Here is a 23,424-nt window from a genome sequence, read left to right on the forward strand (position 1 = left end):
TGGGGTAAAGAAGATTTACTTGGACGACAACTGGTGAAACATCGTAAACTCTGAGAAGCTGCAATTTCCACTTTGGAGTTCACCCTGGTCAACCCCCCCCCCCCTTTTTTTTTTTTGGCCGGGGACGAAATGCGCAGCAAGAAGGCCCAATTAGCGTCCGAAGAAGGAGGGCGGGGGGAAGGGGGGAGGTCTCCGCTGCGGATCTACTCTGGCTCCTCCCGAGTCCTGCAAGGCACAAACTAGCCACACTAAATATGGCGTTTTCGAGTGTCCTTTCTTCGTTTTATTTCGCTCTCACCTTTAGCCACACTCAACATGGCCCTAACCGAAGGTTTTATTCCTGTGGAACCGTCTCGGGACAGTTATCGCGAGGCTTGCCTGGGCCCCGACTGCTCCCGCCCTGCCTCGCGCGGCCGCCACTGCCACTGCCGCCGGCGCCGCTCCTCCTCCGTGTCAGTTGTTGGGCTGTAATGGCGACTGGGCCGCCGCTGCCGAAGTGACTCCCAGGCGGGGGAGCGGGGCCGGACCTGCGCCAGAGGGAACTGCAGAGAGCCGCAGCTCGGGGGGAGGCTTGCTGTGGGGGAGGGGAGGCAGCCTTTCCGCCTCTCCTTCCTTCTCTGCAGCCCGGCGGATCCCGGGAGCCGGTGCGAGGCGGGCACCCGGTGCGTCCCCGGAGCGGGGAGGCCAGGCCCGGCAGCCCTGGGGCCGGTCGGTGCGGCATCACTGCACCCTCCGCCAGGCCCCGCGGGATGCACCGTGGGAGCCGAGGGCGGAGGCGACACTCTCAGGTGAGCCGCGGGAGGACGTGGCTGGGACCGCGGACGCTCGCTTAGCCTCTGCTGCCTCTGTCCGCGGTCCCGGGTCCCCGGTGGCGGGGAGAGAGGCGGGGCGGGGCGCCGGGAGCCCTGGCCCTGCCTGGCGTCCCCCTCGGGGAACCTCCCTGGGTTCTGAGCCTTTGCGGGGAGGGCCATCCTGAGACCTGGATTTCAGGTCCCATCGGTGCCTGCCGAAGACGGATTTCCTTCCTTACCTGTCGGTGCTCCCCCCCCACCCCCGTTCCCCGCCACCCGCCCCTCCTCTCGTCTGCGAAAGATGTAGGATACATCTCGCCTTTGGTCTCCGGAGAAGTGCTCCTTCTTCACTTGCAGATCAGGCATATTTTAGGAAATTCCGGGCCACTGGCTCCAGTGGCAAGGATGACTGGTTTCTGTTCCTTTTTGGTGAGGATAAACATTCTCAAGTATAGGGAAAACTTTGATCTTCTGCTCCAGTCTAGCAGCTGCTGAATGTAGTCTACCGATTTATTCACAAATAATTTAGTGGGGGATTTAAAAAGCTTTACGCTTTGAAAGTTGTCAGTATTTTTCCCCGCCTTCTTTTTAAATGTAGCCCAACATGGTAAATAATATTGAACTAATGTCACAAATACGGTTTGGAATTTCGCTGGGTATTTAGTTTTCAGATAGGAAGTTGAACATAGATATAAGATTTTAATGTGGTTTTAGTGTAGTAGCAAATCTTTCATAAAGGAAAAGGTCCTTCATATAGGACAGGTTGTCAGTAGTAATCGGTATCCATGCACTCCACCTGATTGTTTTGATTTTTTTGTTTTGATGGTGATCCTTGTTTTGAATTTGGAAAAGTCGTTAATGGTTATGTTGTCATGTTAGCGATGCCTCCTGTCTTGTAATTAAAGGTTTTAAAGAAAAGGCTATCTTAGGCCAACCTAGCAACAGCTTGAAAAGGTTTGTAAAAGCAAAGATAAAATACTGAAAGCTGCTCTCCACTTCAAACATTTCTTAGTTGAAAATACTGTTTTTAAACAAGGCAGTGTGCAGCTAATAACATGAGATTGTGACTTTGGGGGATTGGTTGTTAGACCCATGGTAGAAGTTGCTTCAAACCCATGGGTGTGTAATGTGAATTAGTTTTGGTGTGCAAAATTGACGAACTCCACTCAGTGTAATAAAATCTGAAGCATTGAAGCGTGATTGCATTGAATTTAAGATGCTTTGATCAGAAAATAAACATCAAGCTAAAATACATTGTATGTGTGGATAAGTACATGTATCTCATTTTTTCCTAGTAGCAGGACCTGTGTTTGTAATGATGGTGAGGTCTAATAACTAAACAATTTCATACATACGTGAGGTAATTTCTCTGATTTTTTGAGATAGATTATTATGTAAGAGTGTTACTTAAACAACCAACCCGTGGGGGTAAATCAATTTATGAATTATGAAGTTGTGAATTTTTTCCTAATGCTTTTGATTGCCAGTCTTTTGCCCATTTTACAACACTTCTGTCATATCATGGACAGAAGAAAGGAGATGGAGTCCCTGTCTAACCAATTTTATTTGTTAAGTTGCTATGTTATAGTGGCAGCAAAAAAGGAGCAGCTGTTTAAAATAATTGACATCATTTTTTGGTGTATCACCACATACGTTATTTTATTTAGTCTTTATAGCAGTGCGAGGTAGGTTTGGCAAATATTTTTGTTTTGCAGTTGTGGAAATTGACACATAAGGAAGTTCATTTATTTATATGAATGATGCTCTTATTTCTGCAGCTCTAGAATTGTTTATTTTTAGAGGTATAATTTACAGATTAGTTTCAGGTGTACAACGTAATGTTCTGTATATGTATGTATTGTGAAATGATCACCACAAGTCTAGTTAACATTGTAGAATTAGTTTTATTTTTAAATTGAATATTAATATAGATACTTCTGGACCTTGGTATTTTTAAAATCTAAAAAAATTCTATTTTTGTTTCTTTTGACATGCCACACTAACTCCTTTATGCTGATTGTCGTTCTTTAAAAACAGTACTTTCAGTAACTTTTGTTTATTATGAGCAAATCATGAATCATTATAATGGATGGCTTTATGGCTGTATATACTTTTTGCTTGAACAGTGTTCTTAAGAAATTGTAGTTGTCATCTCTCATTTTGTTTGCATACTCATAGTTCTGTCAAGTTTGGTAATTCAAATCATTTATACTCTTGGTTATGAAAAACCAGTATTTGGGCCACATGGTAGCATAACTGAAAAGTAGTAACATCTTGGTGATATTATTGTAGAACTGATGATTTAAAAAGTTAACTTGCCATCTACACTTGTGATTGCTCTTTTTGCAGCGTGGGACAAGTTGTGAAATAATTTTCTTTATTGACGTTTTCTTCCCATGTCAAACCATTTCTAGTGTCGCAAATAGTCCAAAAAACACAACCAAAAGATTGAATAGTGTTTTTTTCCTGCTCTAATAGCTTTTTGTTTATTATTATCACAGGTATAACTTTACATATACTAGTGATTATTTTGGTTGGTTATTTGCCTTTCTCATTTAGTCTGTAAGTTCCATGATGGCAGAGATCTTCTGTTAACTATTGTGTGCCCAGTGGCTAGCATATAGTAAACTAATCAATAAATATTAGTTGAATAAATTGACTAAAGAGTGGTCTTGGCATAATATTTAGAAAACAAAACAAAACACTGGTTCATGTTCCTAGGCACACATCAACTCTTATTAAGAATATACTCTAGAGATATGTTCAAGTTTGCTAGGTAGCAGGGAATGACAGCCTGGGATTAAAAAGCCACTGAGAATAAGCCACAGGTGGATCCTGAAAACTTTATTGGATATTTTAATGATTTGCCTGGGTGTTCTGGCAATAGTTATTATAATTTAAAGAAAATAGAAGGTTTAAGACCCTAACCTAATTAGTACTATAATTATAGGCTCTTAATAACTTTAAGTCACTTCTTAATTACAGCATTGGGAGTTTTAAATCTTAAAGGCCAGCTAGTCCAATTCCCGCATTTTACACGTAAGTGAACAGTATCATATAGGGGAAATATCTCACCTTAAGTGGTTTCATAACTGGATGAGGAATTCACTATACAGCTGCTAAGTCTTCACTTGTTTAATGTCAGATAATTATCAAATCAGACCATGATTGTGACCAACTGGGCAATGTATTCATTCTACATTAGAGTGAAAATTCAAAATAGACCTCTCCATGAATCAAAAATATTTGTTAACTTAAAAATGAACCTCAACCCTCCCCTCTGTCGTTGGGACTATAAATTGGTACAACTAGGACAATATCCTGGAAGGGAATTTGGTGTTACTTATCAAAATTAAAAGTGCACATATTTGATAGAGTCATTTCATTTTTAGGAGTTTATCTTACAGAAATTTTAACACAAAGCACAAGAGCAAATCTGTAAGGATGTTCATTTGAACATTATTATAAGTAAATGCTAGTAGTATTTATAAATAAAAAATATTCTAAATGTCCCATTGGTAGGGGAGTAGTTGAAATTATAGTATATTTATGCTGTGAAGTACTATGCATTTGTTAACAGGTTGAGGGATAGCTTTCTTTACTTCATGAGAAGCACCTGAGTGTATCACTGAGCGCAGGGACCATGCAACTAACTTTCTGGGTTCAAATCCCAACTGCATCATTTATTAGATATGGCCATTAGCAAATTACTTAAACTCATCTATAAAGTGGATATAACTATAGTTCTCACCTGACAGGGCTGTTGTGAGAATTAAATGAGTTGCTATTTAAGCCATAAGTAAGCATAGTAAGCACCAAGTTTAAGTGTTTGCAATTACTGTTATGTACTGACATGGAAGAACGTTCATGATATAATATTGAGTGAGAAAAATAAGTTGCATAACACTGTGGGATATGATTTGGTTTTGAAAAAACAAACACGTGAGCAAAGAAATTCAGTTTGATTTTATTATGATTTTGTATGTGCATAGGAAAGAGTCTGTAAGGATAGATATTAAACTATTAGCTGTGTTATCCCTGGGGGAGTGGATGACTTTCCTTTTTTTTACTTTAGACACTTTTGTTTATTTTAAGTCCCACTTTTACAATTTTTGAAACATTTTTTTCTAAAAAAGAAAACATAGAAACAGAGTTTCTTCTATTAAACAGTCATATAAATGTATTTTTGAATGTAGTTGTTTTTCAGAGATCTGTAGATTTCATCAACATGATATCACAATGAGATTCTCTTTTAAAACTTTTGTTGATGGAAGGCTAAACTTATAAGTGTACTTATTTTCTTTTTTTTATTATGTTAATCACCATACATTACATCATTAGTTTTTGATGTAGTGTTCCATGATTCATTATTTGCGTATAACACCCAGTGCTCCATGCAGAACGTGCCCTCTTTAATACCCATCACCAGGCTAACCCATCCTCGCACCCCCCTTCCCTCTAGAACCCTCAGTTTGTTTTTCAGAGTCCATAGTCTCTTATGGTTCGTCTCCCCCTCCGATTTCCCTCCCTTCATTCTTCCCCTCCTGCTATCTTCTTCTTCTTCTTTTATTTTTTTTTAACATATAATGTATTACTTGTTTCAGAGAAGTGTGCTTATTTTTTACTAGCTTTGTGACCTTAAGTGTCATTTCTTAATTTACAAATTAAGTACATAGGCTAGATCAGTGTTTCTTAAACCCAGTATTCCCAGATTGTGCCATGAGGTGCCTTAGAGCACTGTAGTGAACTCACACAGGTACTGTGGAATATTTAAAAATTTTCGAGGGAAACACAGTAATATTTGACAGCTGTGGGATATCTGTGTGATATTTGACGTCTGTGGGACACTGTTCAACTATTAGTTTGAGGTAGTGTCTGTGAGATTGTGCTACATTCCTTTGGATGACAGGATGTCTTCAAAAAGCTGGGTTTGGGGGGGCTGCTGTAATAAAAAGCAAGTACTGTGCAAAAATCAGTGTGAATGGTAAATGAAAGTGGCAGTGTCCAAAGTGATTTTAAGGTTTGAGAAGTTGTGTAATGTATAGCTGGTGCATACATCCCATTAATAAGTAATTGTGGTTGTATAGTAATAAAACATTTCTTTCAATTTATATGTATTTTTTCAAACTGCTACTAAGTTGTTAGGACACAAATACTTATTAGATTGTATGGATCTAATAAATGGAACTGGTAGGTATTTTTTGGTGCCTAGGGGCACCATGGGAAAATTACTGAGACACTGAGAGTTCTGTGAACTGAAAAGGCTTGGCAACCTCTCCAACTCTTTTGACTAGGACACTCACAGTAAGAAATATATTTTTTCATAGGGATATAATATACATATATATGTATATACCTATATATAAATGAATTTTATACTTTAGGGCAAAAAATAATCCTGACATGTGAACCATGAGACATTTTTATAGACATATATTCCTTGAAATTAATTTGGAAGAGTAAGCATTCAGGATAACTAGATGGTGGGTGAGCAAAGTATAGGCTCATATTTCTAGGACCCCCCCCCCCCCTTGTTCCTGGTCTTGTTCATTGTCCTTACTTTTCCTTAAGTAAAAGAGGAGGTGCACCTGTATTCAAGTATCGCTCATCTGTCAGTGGGGGATAGGACGTTGTTTGTGAGCCTCACCCTGCCATTTACGTTGCAAAGGCCAAACTGGTACCAAATGTTACATAGTTTTCTTCTGGATTTCCTAGATTACAGTAGATCAGCCTTATATTTGTAAAAGTAGTTGTTGGGGTTTTTGTATTTTAAATGTAGAGAGAGGTGAGGCTAAATTCTCAGGTCATTTGTATTTGTGTATTATACTATATTATGCGAGTATTGGTTATTCTGAGAATTTACTTGGAACAGTGTAATAGGTCTGACCTAGAGCTAGAATGTTTTCTCTTTTTTCCTAGCTGGTCCCTACTAAATTTGTCCATTTTATATTTAGACGAGATAGTATGACTATTGCAGGGTTGTCTTTTCTCATTCTTTCAGGCAGCCGTGGTTGTTACATAGGATCTGATAGAGGTGAGAGAACGGAAATGTAGCAAAGGTACCATGAGAGCCAAAACAAAGTAATTTCTTTCATCTCTATCCCCAGGGCCGGGCACATAATAAGAGCCCAATAAATAATTGAGCCAAGGTGCACCTGGGTGGCTCAGTCGTTAAGCCTCTGCCTTCCACTCAGGTCATGATCCCAGGGTCCTGGGATCGAGCCCCGAATTGGGCTCCCTGCTCGGCGGGGAGCCTGCTTCTCCCTCTCCCACTCCCCTTGCTTGTGTTCCTTCTCTTGCTGTGTCTCTCTCTGTCAAATAAATAAATAGAATCTTTAAAAAAAATAATTGAGCCAAATCTGTGTGACTGAATGAGAGCCCTATCAATAAATGTAAAGGGAAAATTTGCAGCTAGAAGATACTTGAGAATTGGGTATTTCAAAGAATGTCATCTTGTATCTTATTTGTATATGTACCATAAGTATAGATCAGCATTTCTCAAACTTTCTGGTGTCCAGACCACTTCATACGCTTGAGTTATTAAAAACTTAGAGCTTTTGTTTACATGGGTTCTATCTATTGATATTTACTATGTTAGAAGTTTTAAAAGTATATATTAGTTTTTTAAAATTTTAATTCCAGTATAGTTAACATACAGTGTTATATTAATATCAAGTGTATGATACAGTGATACAGCAATTCTATACATTACTCAGTGTTCATCATGATGAGTGTACTCTTAATCCCCTTCACCTATTTCACCCATCCATTTGTTCTCCATAGTTAAGAGTCTGTTTTTTGGTTTGTCTCTTTTCTCTTTGTTCGTTTGTTTTGTTTCTTAAATTCCACGCAGTGAGTGAAATCATATGATACTTGTCTTTCTCTGACTTGTTTCACTTAGCATTCATTATACGCTCTAGATACATCCATGTTGTTGCAAATAGCAAGATTTCATTTTTTTCATGGCTGACTAATAGTCCATCACACACACACACACACACACACACACACACACACACACATCTTCATCCATTCATCTATCAGTGGACACTTGGTCTGCTTCCATATTTTGGTGATTGTAAATAATGCTGCTATAAACATAGGGGTGCATATATCTTTTCAGATTAGTGTTTTTGTATTCTTTGGGTAAATACCCAGCAGTGGAATTACTGGATGGATCATATGGTAGCTCTATTTTTTTTTTTAAAGATTTATTTATTTATTTGACAGAGCACAAGTAGGCAGAGCAGTAAGTAGATAGAGGGAGAGGGAGAAGCAGGCTCCCCGCTGAGCAGAGAGCCCGATACGGGGCTCCATCCCAGGACCCTGGGATCATGACCTGAGCTAAAGGCAGAGGCTTAACCGACTCAGCCACTCAGGCGCCCCGTAGCTCTATTTTTAATTTTCGGAGGACCCTCCAACTTTTCTGTGGCTACACCAGTTTGCATTACCACCAACAGTAAAATGAGGGCTCTTTTTTCTCCACATCCATGCCAACACTTTTTCTTGTGTTTTTGATTTTCACCATTCTCACAAGTGTAAGGTGATCTCTCATTGTTTTGATTTGCATTTTCCTGATGGTGAGTGATGTTGAGCATCTTTTCATGTGTCTCTTGGCCATCTGTGTGTCTTCTTTGTACAAATGTCTGGCTCATATCTTCTGCCCATTTTTAATTTCAATTTTATTATTTTTTTCTAGAGAGGGAGGAATGGGGGGAGGGGTAGGGAGAAAGAGAATTTTAAGCAGGCTCCACACGCAGCATGAGCCCAACGTGGGGCTCGATCTCACAACCCTGGGATCATGACCCGAGCTGAAATCAAGAGTTGAACACTCAGTGGACTGAGTCACCCAGGAGTCCCCTCTTTTGCCCAATTTTTAAAATATATATATATATATATTTTAAAGATTTTATTTATTAGGCAGAGAAAGTGACAGAGAGTATGAGTAGGGAGGAAAGGGAGAAGCAGGCTCCCTGCTCATCTAGAACCCTGGGATCATGACCTGAGCTGAAGGCAGATGCTTAACTGACTGAGCCACCCAGGTGCCCCTCCTCTTCTGCCCATTTTTTAATTATTTGTTTTTGTGTGTGTCTTGAGTTGTATAAGTTCTTTCTATATTTTGGATACTAACCCTTTTTTTTGGGATATGTCGCTTGCATCTATCTTCTCCCATTCAGTTAAGTTGTCTTTTAGTTTTGATGGTTGTTTCCTTAGCTGTGCGGAAGCTTTTTATTTTGGTGTAGTCCCAATATTTTGCTTTTGTTTCTCTTGCCTCAGAAGACCTAGTAAAATGTTGCTACAGCTGATTACTGCTTGTGCTCTCTTCTAGGATTTTTATGGTTTCAGATCTCATGTTTAGGTCCTTAATCCATTCTGAGTTTTTATTTTTGTGTATGGTGTAAGAGAGTCCAGTTTTATTCTTTTGCATGTAGCTGTCTAGTTTCACCAACATCATTTTTTGAAGACTGTCTTTTTCCCATTGTGTATTATTGTTGAAGATTAATTGACCATTTGTGGGTTTATTTCAGGGTTTTCTAGTCTGTTCTTTTGATTTATGTGTCTGTTTTTGTGCCAGTACCATACTGTTTTGATTACTACAGCTCTCTAATATATCTTGAAATCTGGGATTGTGATACCTCTAGTTTAGTTATTTCAAGATTGCTTTGGCTATTTGGGGTTTTTTGTGGTTCCATACAAATTTTAGGATTATTTGTTCTCGTTCTGTGAAAATGCTGTTGGTATTTTGATAGAGATTGCATTAAATCTGTAGATTGCTTTGGGTAGTTATGGACATTCTACTTTATTGAGGGTTTTTATCATGAATGGATGTTGTACTTTGTCAGATGCTTTTTCTGCATCTCTTGAAGTAATCATATGGTTTTTATCCTTTCTCTTGTTGATATGATGTATCACATTGATTGATTTGTGAATATTGAAACCACCCTTGCATCCCAGAAATAAATCCTGCTTGGTTGTGGTGAATGATTTTTTTAATGTATTGTTGGATTCAGTTTGCCAATATTTTGTTGAGGATTTGCATCTGTGTTCATCAGAGATTTTGACCTGTAGTTCTCTCTCTCACTCTCTCTCTCTCTCTCTCTTTTTTTTTTTTTGTAGTGTCTTTATCTGGTTTTGGTATCAAGGCAATGGTAGCCTCATAGAATGAATTTGGAAGCTTTCCTTCCTCTTTTATTTTTTGGAATAGTTGAAAAGAATAGGTATTAACTCTTCTTTAAATGTTTAGTAGAATTCACCTGTGAAGCCATGTGGTCCTGGACTTTGTTTGTTGGGAGTTTTATTTATTACTGATTTAATTTCATTGCTGATAATGGATCTACTCAAATTTTTTGTTTCTTCCTGATTCATTTTTGGGAAGTTATATGGTTCTAGGAATTTATTTCTTCTAGGTTGCCCGATTTGTTGGTGTATAATTTTTCATAATATTCTCTTATAATCCTTTATAATTCTAGGGTTGGTTGGTATTTCTCCTCTTTCATTTGTGATTTTATTTGAGTCCTCTCTCTTCTTTCTTTTTCTTTTTTTAACGAGTCTGGCTAAAGGTTTATTAGTTTTGTTGATCTTTTCGAAGAACCAGAGCTCCTGGCTTTATTGATTGTTGTGTTGTTTTTTTTTAGTTTCTATTTCGTTTATTTCTGCTTTATCCTTTTCTGTTTCCTTCATTCTATTGATTTTGGGTTTTTTTTCTTTTTTTTTTTGTATCTCTTTTAGGTGTCAGGTTAGGTTGTTTATTTGGAATTTTTCTGCTTCTTGCAGTAGGCCTGTGTTGCTATCAACTTCCTTCTTAGAACACCTTTTGCTGCATCCCAAAGATTTTGGACAGTTGTGTTTTCATTTTCATTTGTCTCTATGTATTTTTTGATTTCCTCTTTGATTTCTTGGTTGATCATTTATTTTTTAGTAGCATGTTATTTAACCTCCATGTATTTGTGTTTTTTTCCATATTTTTTCTTGTGGTTGATTTCTAGTTTCCTAGCATTGTGGTTGGAAAAGATGCATGATATGGAAGTTTTAAATATACTTATTAATTTATTTAAAATAACAAATCCATATTAAAATAAACAGGTAACATTTTTTAAATGAAAAGTGACTATTTTTCCAAAACAGAAACATTTAGTGAAAGGAGTGACATTCTTGGACATTTTTCAATTTTTTTCTTAATGTCTAGCTTAATAGAAGACATCTGGATTCTCCTATCTCCTTCTGCATTCAGTCTGTTGTGATATCATATATCATGTAGCCTTTGGGAGCCTGCACTGTACATACTCAGAATGAAAGTGAAAAAGAGGAATAATGTCTTAATGTTATTATGGAAATAGTTTTGATTTCAAAGACTCCCCCTGAAAGGTGGACCCTCAGAGATCCCTGGACCATGGTTGAAACTGGTGATAAAGATTATAAATTTAGAGTAGAATAGGACCTTAGAGGTCATGTAGTAATAATCACCTCTTGTGGATATTTCTGGCTTTTACATCTGGACTGAGAATACCTTGAATACCTTAAGCTTGGTTTTTGGGAATAATCATAAGTTGGCTTTTGGAGATGTTGAGTAAGATGTGCCTTTGAGGTTTCTGAATAAGAGGTTTGATATGTGGGTTAGCATATCAGAGATAAGATCTGGGCCAGAGTTTGGCAGTCATTGGCATATACATGGTATTTGAAGCCTTGGGCATGGTTATGTCACCCAGAGTATAGTGTTAGAAAAGAGCCCATGGTCAAACCTGCTTGACTCTCTAGATTTTAGAGAAAAGGACTAGCTAGCAGAGGAGACTAAGAAAGAGAACTAGAGAGAAGATGGAAAACCAGAGTGTAGTGTATGGAAGCCAAGGAAATGAGTGTTTCAAGAGAGTAGTTAACTGTGATGAATGCTGCCAAGAGGCCAAGCAAGATGAGGACTTTTTATTTGAAAATGCCTAGGGGTGCCCGGGTGGCTCAGTCGGTTAAGCATCTGCCTCTTGATCTCAGCTCAGGTCTTGATCTCATGGTCATGAGTTCAAGCCCTGTGTTGGGGGGGAGAAAATGAAAATGCCCATTAGATTTATTTATTTATTTTTAAAGATTTTATTTATTTATTTGACAGAGAGAGACACAGCGAGAGGGAACATAAGCAGGGGGAGTGGAAGAGGGAGACGCAGGCTTCCCGCTGAGAGGGGAGCCCGATGCGGGGCTCGATCCCAGGACCCTGGGATCATGACCGGAGCCAAAGGCAGATGCTTAATGACTGAGCCACCCAGGCACCCCTGCCCATTAGATTTAGAGATGAAGAGATCTTTGGTGATTTTAGTGAGAGCTGTTGTGGAGAAATGGGGATGCCAGCCACATTGGAATTGCTTGAAGAGTGAGTGAAAAGTATCTCTAAATGGAGACTGAGTGTATTTAGTCAACTTCTTTGAGAAGTTTATAAAGGAAAAAGAGAGCAGTAGTGGAGGAGGGTGCTGGGTTGTGGGACTTCGGTGTTGTTTTAAGTAAGAAGTTTAAGTATAAATGCTGATTGGAGAATCTTGGTGAGAGGAGGAGGCCAGACATACACATGAGGGAAAATGTAATTGATGGTTGAAGTTTCTTGAAAGAACTTGGAGATGGGGAGATCTTCAAACAGATGAAGTATTCATATGGCTCCTTTCCTCTAAAAGTTACTTTTTGTGTTGTTTTCCCATTCTCCCTCTTTATGAACTCTTAGCCTGCATGATAAGTGGAGAAGTTAAATGGTAACTGTAATTCTTTTAAATTTCTTGACTATTGTTAGTTTTCTCTGAGCCTTTGTGCTTCCCTTATGAAGTGAGTATTTGGGTGATACTTTGAAGTGTGGACTTCTTGTTTGCTCAAGTAAGTAGTTTTTTTAAAGTTGCATACTTGTTTGATATAAGGTGCTTCTGCCTTTTATATGTTTAATCTTAACCAGATTCTTTTATATTGTTTTTATAGCTTTAGTGAAATTCTATTTGTTTTCTTTCTTTTTCTTTTTTAAGATTTTATTTATTTGACAGAGAGCACAAGTAGGCAGAGAGGCAGGCAGAGGGAGAGGGAGAAGCAGGCTCTCCACTGAGCAGGGAGCCTGACGTGGGGCTCGATCCCAGGACTCTGGGATCATGACCTGAGCCGAAGGCAGCCGCTTAACTGACTGAGCCACCCAGGCGCCCCTATTTCTGTTTTCTTTTGGCAAGTTACAGTGTTCCTTAGCTAACTTTTGGAAGTTGATTATTGTTTGAGCTTTTCATATTTTACGTGATGTAAGTAGAACCATGTCAAATATAGTTTCTTTTTTAGTCCTCGTGATATTTGACTTTAGTCTGAACAAAGGAGCATTGTTCATTTATGCTTCTGACTTTTGCATGAAACAGCCTGTTTCTCTGCAAGATGCCAGTTAAACTCACTTACTGTAAAATGGACATTAGAATGAAACTCTTGAGTCACTTAAATGAGTAATAAAAGTATTCTTAAGTTTGGGGTGTCTGGGTGGCTCAGTCAATTAAGTGTCCGACTCTTGATTTCAACTCAGGTCATGATTTCAGGGTTGTGAGATCGAGCCCTGTGTCGGGATCTGCGCTGGGCATGAGCCTGCTTGGGATTCTCTCTCTCCCTCTCCTGCTACTCCACCCTTTCTCTAATTAAAAAAAAAAAAGTATTCTTAAGTTTTCTGAAATTTAAGAAGCTTTGCAGTATAGTAAGGAGACAAAATGCAATAGACTGATAGAGATTCTGTGTTATTGGTTTCTCAAAACTGGGGTCATAAGAGAGGAGTGGCCAATAATTGATCCTTTAAAAACAAATCATGTTGGAAACCCTACATGATCTTGTTCCTTTCCTTCTCCAGCTTCATCTCTTGACATTTTTCTTTTCCAACACATGGGACTTTTTGGTTTTTTAAACTGTGTCGCATCTTTTTTGTCTCAGGGCCATTCTAAATATTGTTCCTACTGCCTGGAAAGCTCTTTCTTGCCCACCTGTATTCATCCTTTAGGTCTTAGATTTAATGACACTTTCCTCTCCACTACCCAGATTAGATGAATTTCCTTCTGTTACATGCTTCTATGGCATTTTCCTTTTTTTTCCCCTTGGTTATTTTCATCCCATTTGTAATAGTTGTTGAATATCAACCTTCTGAGTAAACCTGTAGATTACTTTAGTGTGGGGGCCATGTTTCTTTTCACTGCTGTATCCCCAGTACTTAGTACTTTTCATTCCCACTAATGCATGGCACTCAGCAGATATTTGTTAGAGTGGATGGCATGGGTCAGATTGAGGAAAAGGTTTTTCATGAGTGAGGAAGAACAGTCTGATGCAACACCAAGGAGGTTGCTGAAACATCGTACCTGCCCTGTTTAGAATGGAGGGTGGAATAAAATGCTTCATCTGTAGACAAATGTGAGGAAGTCCTGTCCTTTCCTGTGAGTTTGAGAATGGTCAAGATGTGTGGGTTAAATGAGCATTCTCTAAAGAAGTTAACGTGCCTTGAACTTAATGGAACAGAGGTTCTAAAGAGGATAGAATTGAGGTGAGAAAGCCAAGTGCCTTGTGATGAAATTATGAGAGAGGATAGGGGATAATGTTATCAATAGTGGCTGAGTTGGAATATTCAGAGAGGCATTATGTGAATGCCTGTTAGAGGCTTTCAGAGGTTTGAGAGAGAGAGAGAGATATCTAGATTTAATTTCCAGATCTGTCACTGAATGACCTTGGACTGTTTCCATAGTCTGATACTGTTTCTTCATCAGTAAAATAGATACATAAATAGTTCTTTTTCACACTTTAAAAAGCTTATATAAAAAACTCTTTTTTTTCTTTTTTTTTTAAGCATTAACAAGAGAGAAAGAAAAACAGAAAAAGGTATGGAGCAGAAGATATGTCCCTTAATAGTGTTCGGTGGGAGGTGGAGTTTTTGGTTCTCTGGAATTGAATGTTTAGTGTTTTTATAAACAAAAAAGAAAAAAAAATGTTAAAGGTTCCCCAAAGCCCATGGCTGTTCTGTTACACACACCCCACTGAGAAAAAGAGCACCAGGAAAAGAGCAGAAGAGGACAAGAGAAACCGAGAGCAGAGCCAAGTGCAGATGGGGGCAATTTTCTCTGTGCCGTATGTTGTTAGGGTCACAGAGAGGAAAAGCCTCTTTTTTTTGCCAGAAAAGGAGTGGGAAGAAATGGGGGCGGGGGGGAAGGGTAAATAAGGGATTTTAACGCATAGGGGAAAGGGTGGGGGGTGGTGTGTTGTGCACTTTTCTCCTACCCTGTGGCCTCAATATATAAGGAAAGGGGGACAGAAAAGGATAAAGATTTCCAGTTGCATTCAACAGAGCTTTAGGTTAAGGGGAAGAGTAAAAGGCAAACAAGGAAGAGGTTTGTGGGTTGTAACGGAGACTGAAAATAAGATGTGGAAAGCAATACAGTCCTTGGCCCACATATAAGGAACACAGAAAATGGTAGGTATGATGATTAACTATTAACTGCCTTCATGGTCACGCCCCCCCCCCCCCCCCCCCCCCCCCCCGCATTGAGGTCTGTAGCTTTAGCTTCTGGTTTAAAGGTTTTTTTTTGCTTTCAAGTGTTCTGGAACTTCAGAAGAGAAATGGTCTCAGGTAGTTGGGGAATAGGATTAGTTTTCTCCACTGATGCTCATCTTTATGTGTTTTTTAGAAGCTTTGGGCTTCAAAGAGTAGAATTGAAAATAATCTCTAGAGCTATAGTTCTCAAAGCTGAGCGTGTATTGGGATCCCTGTAGACCTTTAAAAATACAGGTTTTTGGCCTTTCCTCAGACTCACTGATTCAGAATCTCTTGCGGGTGGAGCGTCACCATCTCAGTTTTTAATGTTATCCAGGTGATTCTTCTCCTAGAGCTGCTTGAGAAAGCCGGCTCGGAGACAAGAACTCTAGCTGCTTAGAGGAGGGCAGTAAGTAGCTGCTCTGAAATTCACTTGCAGTGGGAATGATTGACAATGTACGTGTGGGTTATTTGGGAAATAATTATCTTTATAGGCTTAAAGACTGGCTATAGAGGATAAGTAGAGGGAGTAATGATTTTAAAATACTGTATTTAAAATCCATTTAAATACGAAGTATGTTTTCTGTGTGTCCCTATTTGCTATGGATTAAATAGCAGCGATGATGACTTTATGAGTAAAGGTACATTTTGAGTAAAGGTACATGTTATACTGGCATGTTAAGACTAATATTTTGTATGTTATCCTTAATACTAGTTCACATCATGTGCCCACATTTTTTAAAAAGAAGCCAAGCATATTATCAGAATATGTTTAAATAAATGTGTATTTGTGTGTTGTGTGTCTTGTGTGTGTGTGGGGTGTGTGTGTGTGTGTGTGTGTGTGTGTGTTGTATATCTCATTCATTGTAGTAAGGGTCTTTTTGAGTTTCCAGAGAATTTTTATGTTGCAGGTTTATTCGTACCTTTTTTTAGAATTAGAAAAATTAATCATAAGCACGTTTGGTATAAATATGAAATAGAGATAAAAATAGGGAAACTAAAGGTGAGAAAGGGAGGTGAGGAAGTCAGATAAGAGAATAATATGGAAAACAAAAGGAGTGAGAGGGAAAAATGTAGAAGAAAATGGGAGGTAAATGGGGAAGAAGAGGAAAAATATCCTAGTATTTGAAGAGAATATAATAGATTTGTTTTTTAGTGAATGAATTTTAGAGAATTTCTCTAATTTTAAGCAGATTTTCTTAAGTAAAACTGTACTAGTGAATGAAAGAACCAGAGATGATAATAGAGAAAAGTATTAGGAAACCCACTTTCCCCTTTTAGCTCACTTTAGCTTGTAGGATTTTAGAAGAAGGAATGGTATGGTATGGGTTTTAGGAGAAAGGATACATTATTTACTGATTGAATTAATCGAATATGATCTAGGACAGTGTGCCTAGATTTCTAATTCCATTTAATTCAATTTTTGTGTTAGGATTCTGGCTTCTTACTGTCAATTAGAGACTCTTGGCATCTTGGAATCTTTGTCACTAGGTTTCATTGTCAGTCAGAGTTCAGGTCTGTTGAGGATGGCACTCAGCAGTATCACCATACTTCCAGAATCGGGGAACTTGATTGCTAACAAAGTATTCTTAACAAGGTAGATGTATTTGTCAAATTGTAGCCTGGTAGTTAATGGTACCTCTCTGTTAATTCCCACAAAGAATCTGTTTAGATGGGGCTACTCCATTCCCCTCTAAGAAACACTAAGACTTTATATGAGGTTGCAGCCATGGGTCTAGTAGTTCATCTTTGCTCTGGGTGAGTAACTGGGAGAAATGTCTTCCCTTTCTGAGTAGTTTCTGCTGTTCATGGGCTCTAGATGGTAATGTTTTACTGCTCCACTTTAACTGCTCATTACTTTGTTCATGTCCAGAGTGAATAAATGAACTTCCAATACAGTTTATACATAATTCTTGTACTTTTTTTTTTTTTTTTTTTTTTGCCTAATCATAGTAAGGCTTTTACTTGGTTATATAGGCAAATCAAAAGCATTATCTTTTGCTCCAGTCATCTATTCATTGCACATTAATGATGATATGCTTTTATCAAATGACTCCCATTGTTTCCATGGTATCATATATTTATTATATAGTCACCTGTAGCCCTCTTCTTTACACTGTTATTATCAGCAAGGTCAATTATGCTTTTTGGGTGTGGCTTGTTTCTTTTACTATATAATCTTACAGACTACTTGCAAAATAGTATATGAATTTCATTCCCTTGTTTTACATTTCTTTTTTTTCCTAGCTTACTCGCCTAGTGATGATTGTTAATTGTGTTCTTTTTCCTTTCTTTTTTTAAAAATGATTTTATTTATTTGAGAGAGAGCATGCACGCTCAGACTTGAGAGAGAGAAAGCATGTGGGTGCCCATGAGCAGGGGGAAGGGCAGAGTGAGAGGGAGAAGCAGACTCCCTGCTGAGTAGGGAGCCTGGGTCATGACCTGAGCCAAAGGCAGATGCTCAACCGACTGAGCTACCCAGATGCCCTCCTTTTCCTTTCTTATGGGTAGTTTTCCAACCTGGCTTTTTAAACCATCTCTTCTGCTGCTGTGATCATGTTTCTTGTTACTTCTGTTGATTTACCCCGCTCTCTTCCCTGTTTGTCCTTTCACTGGCAACCTTGCCTTTGATTCCTCTATTATTTTCTAAGTTGAGATCATAACAGCTTTCAACATTGCTGTTTGTTTTTCTGTTCATGGAAGGTCTCTGTTGATGGGAGGGTAAATAAGACGTAGTCCTTAAGGACCATACAACCTTGTGGAGAGACTGATACACATGTGCTATTTGTAACTTTATAACTTTACCACATTATATACTATTTGTTTATGTGTGTCACTGCATTGTGAGCATTAAGTGCTCAAGGAATATTCATTGAATGAATGAATGGTGTGTGTGTGTGTGTGTGTGTGTGTGTGTGTGTGTGTGTGTCTAATGATAGGGCTCTAAAAAGTTAACAGAGTGTGGGACGCCTGGGTGGCTTAGTCGGTTAAGCGTCTGCCTTCAGCTCAGGTCATGATCCCGGGGTCCTGGGATTGAGCCCCACATCGGGCTCCTTGCTTGGTGGGGAGCCTGCTTCTCCCTCTGCCTGCCGCTCCTTCTGCTTGTGCTCTCTGTCTCTCTGACAAATAAATAAATAAGGTCTTAAAAAAAAAAAAATTAACAGTGCTGTTGAGGAAACAGATGAAGTAGTAATTCTGTTAAGGAACAGTTGGGGAAAGATTTATAGTAAATGGCATTAACATTTGGACTTGAAGGTTATTAACTGCCAGAGAAAATTTAGGAAAAGAAGATACAGAGGTAATGAAAATTTCTGCATGTTTAGGGAATGCACTCTAACTATGGCTTTTTGACAAAGAACAACTGGTATACAGTGAAGATAGCAAGGGGGTTAAGACTAAATTAAGGTTGTGGAGGATCCCAAGTTCCATCATGCTAAGGAATTTGGAATTTTATCCCATAGGTGATAGTCATTGAGGAGCTATAAAAACAGAATTGCTAGGTTCTGTTTGCTGAAAGATAATTGTGGTTGCAGTATGGAGAATAGATTAGGAACAGAATAATTTAGGAAGCTTTTACCACAATTTAGGCTAAAGATAATACTCTGAACAGAGGTAAGGGGAAGAGAGAGAGAGAAATTAGAAATATCTTGAAAAATTTTTTTCAACAGCTTTATGGAGGCCTATTTTATGAGAGAAACATCTTAAAGATAGTATTGACTTGGTAACTCAGTAAATGGTGGTGAGAGAGAGGCAGAAATGTCAAAGATAAACTGGATGCATGGCAACCCCATTTGCTAAGAGAAAAAGAAGGAACAATTTTGAAGATAGACAATAATGAGTTTGGTTCTGAACTTGATAAATTTGAAGTGCCAGTGGGATTTGGAGCTGGACAATCTAATAGACTGAAAACTTGGGTCCAGAGTTCAGAGAAAGACCTAGGACGGAAATAGGATGACATTTAGGAAGTGGTTTGAAACCATGAAAGTGTGTGAGATTGCCTGGGAAGAAGGAGCTAGGAAAGAAGAGGCCTAAGAATGGAACCTTTGGAAATGTTACCATTGATGAATTGGACCAAAGTAGGGAAGCCATCAGTTAAGGAAAAAAAAAAATCAAGAGGTTAAAGAAGGTAGGACAGATATGTTTTACTGATCCCAAGAGTAGTGAGTATTTCAAGATGAAAGCTTAAAACCCCAAATGTAATAGAGTTATAATACCCAACTGGAAAATTGTGTTACTACAAAGGTATATTTCCTAGATTTTCTGGACAGATAATTATATATGTGTACCTATATGTATATAATGTTTCATATGTATATGATGTTTAAACTTAGTTTTAAGACCTTCATAAAAAACAAACTTACAAATCAGGAAAAAGAATTTTTAGATTTTAGAAAATACGGACTTTTGGGGGCACCTGGGTGGCTCAGTCGGTTGAGCATCGGACTCCTGATTTTGGCTCAGGTCATGATCCCAGCGTTGTGAGATCAAGCCCCGCAGGCTCCACGCCGAGTGTGGAGCCTGCTTGAGATTCACTCTGCCCCCCTGTGCCCCTCCTTCCCTGCTCATGCTCTCTTTCTCTCTCTCTCTAAAAAAAAAAGAAGAAAGGAAAAGAAAGTATGGACTTTTTAGTTGAAGGACTGTTTATAAGAAAATGAATTTGAAGGATAAAGGGAGATTTTCTCAGTGGATCAAAAAGAAAAATGGTTTCTGGTGACCAGAGATAACCCTCTCTCAAAAGAATTGTCATAGAAATTGTCATTGAAATTTTCTGTATTTTCTTTCCCTTTTTTTAAACAATGTATTTAACACATTTTTTTCTATAGTATATTTGAAATATATTTCACATATATTTCTCTTAACTTATTTCCTCTCTATGAGTTAGAGGCTTGAAATGAATGATTTCATGGGATCCTCTTTTTTTTGTAGGATTCCCGTTTTCCCTTAAATAAAGAGAAATAAAAAGAAGTTTGTTGTAAGACTTCAGAGAGGTCTCAAGGAATGCAGGGGCAGAAAGTGAGGTAGTGGTATTATGGGAACTGGAAAATGGCTAAGAACAAGGCCACTTTTTCCTTTTCGGGAAACTACATGATCTCTCATTTGTTTTTCTTTGATCTTCATCTTGCTTTTCATCATGATTTTTCGACTTGACTCCTCACAGCTCATTGACTCAGTTGCTTAACATTTCATTCTAAAATTCTTAGATCTCTTCTTGCCAGGGACTGGATAGGCCACTCTTGAGTTAGTTCTTCACTGTTCTTCAATCAGCTATAGCGGGGGTGAGGGGTTATGGATGGGAATGGGGATATTTGTTCTTCAGAGAGGGGGCTATGGTTGGGCAGACACAGTGATTGACATCTGTAATATATTCATACACACTTTGATTTAATAAATCTTTTGGGGAACATTATATATATATGTATATATAGTTGCCACACAATGTTACATTAGCTTCAGGTATACAGCACAGTGATTACGACAAAGGTACTTTGAGATCATTTGTTTTGTGCTGAATAGGAAGGATTGCCATTTGTATTTTGGAAAATGCTGAGAGTCCAAGGAGGACATACATGATAAGCATTGAGTTTAGGATAGTGGATGTTACTTCTGGATGGGGGGAGATGGATATGAGTAGAGGTATACAGGGGACTTCAGCCAAATTTCAGTAGTTTATTTCTTAAACTGAGAGATGAGTACCTAGGTGTGTATTATTATTTCTTAGACCTTTTGGTATGCCTTAACTATAGTAAGGGGCAGAGGGAGAAGCAGACTCCCTGTGGAGCAGGGAGCCTGATGCAGGACTTGATTCCAGGACCCTGGGATCATGACCTGAGCCAAAGGCAGACTCTTAACCGACTGAGCCACCCAGGCGCCCTGTAGTATCTTAAAACACAGTAAAGAAGAAAGTCTACTTTGTGGATGATTGACAATCATTTAAATTTGGACTTTCACAGATAATGTCTTAGAAAATAAAGCAGTCTGACAGGCTCTTACAAATTTGTTAACCCTTTCCTGAAATCATAGTTATTGACATTATGGGTTTTAGCTAAACTAATACAATTCATAAAATAACTTTTAAAAATGTCAACTTAATGAGATGATCTAGTCTAACTCTTAGAAACATAAGAAAACCATGGCTATCTGCCATTGTAGAAGTGAAGGGTTGTGACAAATCTATTACTAGATAACAGAATACTTAACTTTTATGAACATGGTATGCTGATGCCATTAGGGCTCCTGATGCGTAATAGTCTCTGTCCCTTCTTTCTCCTTCATACCAAACATATAGTAGGCATGTCCTAATTAATATGGTGTCTTTAAGGATTTACTCCCAAAAAGCTTTAACAGGTCTCCACCAGTAGAATTAGGCTCCCCTCCCTGTTCTTAGTCTTAACAAAGATTATTACATTGGATTAAAAAGTTCTAACTATGGGGCGCCTGGGTGGCTCAGTCGTTAAGCGTCTGCCTTCAGCTCAGGTCCTGATCCCAGGGTCCTGGGATTGAGCCCCGCATCAGGCTCCCTGCTCAGTGGGAAGCCTGCTTCGCCCTCTCCCTCTGCTCCTGCTTGTGTTCCCTCTCTGTGTGTCTCTCTGTCAAATAAATAAAATCAATAAAAAAAATAAATAAAATCTTTAAAAAAAAAAGTTCTATTTTCTGTATACAGGATGCATCTAAAATAGTGTCCCAGAAAGCTTAGAATTGAAAGGATAGGGCAGGTATAATAGAATAAAGCAATACTTGCTTTTTATTAATAGCATACATAATAGAACTGAATACTAAAACATAGTTCTCTATGGACAATGATGGTTATTTTTTATTGAAGAAATATAAAACCCACATGACAATATAACAACCATGAACCTTTATGTACTAAATAATCCTATCAAACTATATAAACATTAGTTTATAGAAATAAGAGAAGGAGACAAAAAGTAGTTATGGTAGTTTTTTGTCTGCCTTTCTTAATTCTTGACAGATTAAGTAGGCAAAAAAGAATGCACAAATGTTCAATAATTCCAAAATTCCCATATGGCTATAGAATAAAGTTGTCATGTTGCCTATAAAACATTTAACTGGGAAGGTAGTTTCATTATTTCCTAATAAATGATCTTGAATAAGTTTAATCTATTTGACTTAGTCATCTTAAAGTGGTTAGAAAAGGCATTTTACAGATTGAGATTTATACTTTAAAGATAGTAAGAGTTTTGACAGATTAGATTCTCTTCTTTCTATGAGGAGATTTTTTTCAGTGTACTTTTTCCTCAATTTTTCTATTTTTATAGAAAATGGTGATATTTACATATATATTCTTACATAAAGAACTGTTCTACTTAAATAGATTCTATTTATAATAGAATTAGATTCTATTCTATTCTATTCTTCATGTGTGAATTATTTTTTCATGTCCTTTGCTCATCTACCTACCAGGTTCATCATGTTTTTCTTATCAATTTGATGAGTTCTTTACATTATGAATATATGACCTTTGTCACGTGTGATAAAAATAATTTTTTTCAACCACTGTTTGCAAAGGCAGTTCAGTACGTTGTATATTAAAGAACCCTAGATTAATAGATTCTATTAATAATACTTACTAGGTATGGGATAACCTGGGATTTTGAAAAGTAAAATATTGAAAAACTGACATTCATGAGACTAGACATACTATAGAACTGAATTAAAACTGTAATTATAAACCTAAACCAGGCATGTTATCAGAAAATACTTTTAATTGATGTATAATGTACATTGAAACAGCATGTAAGTGTACAGCTTGATGGAAGTCTCATACACTGAACACACTCATGTAATCAGCACCCATATGAATAAACAATATTATCAGTACCTCAAAAACCCTTCCTTGCTCCAATTCCAGTCACCACCCTCCTGCCCAAACTGTATGTAACCACTATTCTCACTTCTAACACCAAAGATACTTTTGCCTGTTTGATACTTTATAAAATGGAATTATACAGCATGTACACTTGTTTCTGGCGTTCTTCACTTAACATGTTTGTAGCATGTAGTTGTAATTAGTTCGTTCTCATTGTTAAATGGTGAATATAGGGGCGCCTGGGTGGCTCAGTTGGTTAAGCGACTGCCTTCAGCTCAGGTCATGATCCTGGAGTCCTGGGATCGAGT

At 38.1% G+C, this 23,424-nt stretch overlaps 1 protein-coding gene across 5 annotated transcripts in view; it reads left to right on the forward strand.

The window, feature by feature from the left end:
- The first annotated feature begins 344 nt into the window (after window positions 1-344).
- CEP350 (centrosomal protein 350) overlaps window positions 345-23,424 on the forward strand; it is a 155,946-nt gene continuing 132,866 nt past the window's right edge. For 3 of the 5 annotated variants that reach the window (XM_032393213.1, XM_032393210.1, XM_032393211.1), the window contains exon 1: window positions 346-788. The gene's annotated coding sequence lies outside the window, so the exon portion shown is untranslated. Of the gene's footprint in view, window positions 789-23,424 lie in introns of all 5 variants that reach the window. The other 2 variants (XM_032393214.1, XM_032393212.1) reach the window with 1 other exon arrangement.

The sequence above is a fragment of the Phoca vitulina genome, unplaced genomic scaffold (assembly GCF_004348235.1).
Source record: "Phoca vitulina isolate PV1807 unplaced genomic scaffold, GSC_HSeal_1.0 scaffold71, whole genome shotgun sequence".
NCBI classification, from domain to species: domain Eukaryota; kingdom Metazoa; phylum Chordata; class Mammalia; order Carnivora; family Phocidae; genus Phoca; species Phoca vitulina.